Source organism: Mus caroli, chromosome 2 (genome assembly GCF_900094665.2).
Source record: "Mus caroli chromosome 2, CAROLI_EIJ_v1.1, whole genome shotgun sequence".
Lineage (NCBI taxonomy): Eukaryota > Metazoa > Chordata > Mammalia > Rodentia > Muridae > Mus > Mus caroli.
In genome coordinates this window covers 45,637,262-45,639,900 of record NC_034571.1, presented here as the reverse complement: position 1 = coordinate 45,639,900, position 2,639 = coordinate 45,637,262, and positions in this window count along the sequence as shown.

The following is a 2,639-nucleotide window of genomic DNA, read 5'->3' as shown; positions in this document are numbered from 1 at the left end:
ATGTCTCTTGTTACAGCAGCAATGGGACACTAACACAACCCCACCAAACAAAATAGAATCATAAAACCTATGAAGTTTTTCCAGTAGAGCAATTTGTAAAGATAATACACCAACTTGGCACATAGGAGCAAGTAGCCATCATTTTAGGGATGGTGAAACCTTCCTTTATTAAAAAGCCAACAGACTAATTTAACCATTTGTATACTTTACAAAGCATCCTCTTGAATATTCCTGGTCTCAGGAGTTGTTTCTTTTGAGAATTACTACAGAGTGTTACCAGCATTTTTTTTTTCGTGATCTTGTATGTGTGGGTGTGTGCCTTTCATTTGTGGGTCCACGGATTCCCTGGGCGGGAGCATAAAGCAGAGTAGCTAAAGATGCATGCTACACCCTCATACCTGAGTATGAGTTGATTGGTAGTTTTAAAACAGGATTCCAACAAATAAGCCACCATGGCTATTCACTGACTTCAGGAGCTTGGAAAACAACCCAGATTGAAGAGGGCATTGATGGCCATCATGGTCTACTCCATTCATTTTAGAGTTAAGTGATTAAGATCCAGACATTAAGAAACTGTCCCCAAATCACTCAGTTCTTAGTAGCAAAGTGGTGAGCAAAATATAACTGCTACCTGGTCATCAGGGCTTGGATAACTTGCAGGCAAAAAGAGATAATTGGGGCAGATGGACGAAGAGGGAGCTACCACACATGGGCATGTGGGTTTGATGTGAACGCAAGAGGGAGCTGTCTTAGCTGGGGTCTCTATTACTGTGATAAATCACCACTACCAAAAACCAAGCTGGGGAGGAAGGGGGTTATTTGGCTTATACTTTCATGTCATCATCTACCCTTGGAGGAAGTCAGGACAGGAACTCAAACAGGGATGGAGACTGGTGGCAGAAGCTCATGCAGAGGCCATGGAGGGTGCAGCTTACTGACTTGCTCCCCATGGCTCAGCCTGCTTTCTTACAGAACCCAGGATCACCAGCCCAGGGATGGCACCACCTACAATGGGATGGGCCTCCCCCATTCATCACTAATTGAGAAAATGCCTTACATCTGGATCTCATGGAAGCATTTCCTCAACGGAGGCTCCTTTCTCTGTGATGACTCTACCTTGTGTCAAATTGATAGAAAACCAGCAAGTACAGAAGCTATAAATCCACTGTGTGCTCCAATGAAGAAATTTAACACAACTGGAATAATATGAATATACCACTTTAATCCTATAGAGATATACAAAAGAGAACGGAAAGAGACCCTGGCTGCAAGTGATTGTAGTGGTTGAAGTGGTAGATGATAGCAATTTGGATGAGCATGGCAGGCAATATGAGAAGGAAAAACAGGTGGGTACAGCATCTGCCTGGAGTTATAAACAATACAATTTGTTGATAGGCCAGATATGTGCTTAGAAGGAAAAAAAGGGATGCAACACCAGCAGATGTGGCTGAATGGTACCATGTACTGAGATGTGAAATATCAAGGGAGTGAAAAGCAAGAATTCAACCATGCCTGTTAAGCTCAAAATAGCAATTAGACCGCACTATGTTATTTCTTCATTCAGTCCTTGGGTATCTTCTTATGCCAAAGCATCGTTCTATGATTGATAACATATATTCCCTCCTTTTATGTAGCTTATAATTGAGGGAAGGTCTAAGTGGTAATGTATTGGCTAATAAGAGTGCAATAAGTAGATATTAGAATGAAAAAAAAAACCTACAGAATACCCAAGATACAGTCCACAATCCACAGAACTCAAAAAGCTCAACAAGCTGAATTGCCTAAGTGAGGACACCTCAGTCCCACTTGGGAGGGGAAAAAAAGCTATCACAATGGGGAGGGAGAGAAGGACCTGGAAGGAAAAGTGGACAGGGTGGAGAGGGGGTGTGGGAACCTGATTTGGTACTGGGTGAGGGAAAAGGACTGAAGCCCTGAGGGCCAACAGAAAGAATGTAAACAGGCAACCTCAGGAAACAGGAGGTTGGGGGAACCCCACCCCCCAAAATGCACCAGAGACCTGGGAGGTGAGAAACTCCCAGGACTCAAAGGGAGGCACCTTGAATGAAAGGCCTGACAGTAGGAAGAGGGAACTTATAGAGCCCACCTCAAGCAGTAAGACAGGACATCAAATGAGGGATGGGGTTGCCATCCCACAGTCACATCTCTGACCCATAATTGTTCCTGTCTGAAAGAATTACAGGGATGGAAATGGAGAGGAGTCTGAGGAAAAGAAGGTCCAGTGATAGGCCCATAGTGAGATCCAGCTCAAGGGGAGGTCCCAAGGCCTGACACTATTACTGAGGCTATGCAGCGCTCACAAAAAGGGATCTATCATGACTGCCCTCCAAAAGACCCAACAAGCAGCTGAAAGAGTCAGATGAAGATATTTGCATCCAACTAATGAACAGAAGCTGCTGATCCCTGTTGTTGAATTAAAGAAGGCTGAAAGAAGCTGAAGAGAAGGGCGATCCTATAGGAGGACCAGCAGTCTCAATTAATCTGGACCCCTGAGATCTCTCAAACACTGGACCGACCACCAAACAGACAGCATACACCAGCTGACATGAGGCCCCCAACACACATACAACAGAGGACTTCCGAGTCTGTGTTCATTCAGAGATGATGTACCTAACCTTCAA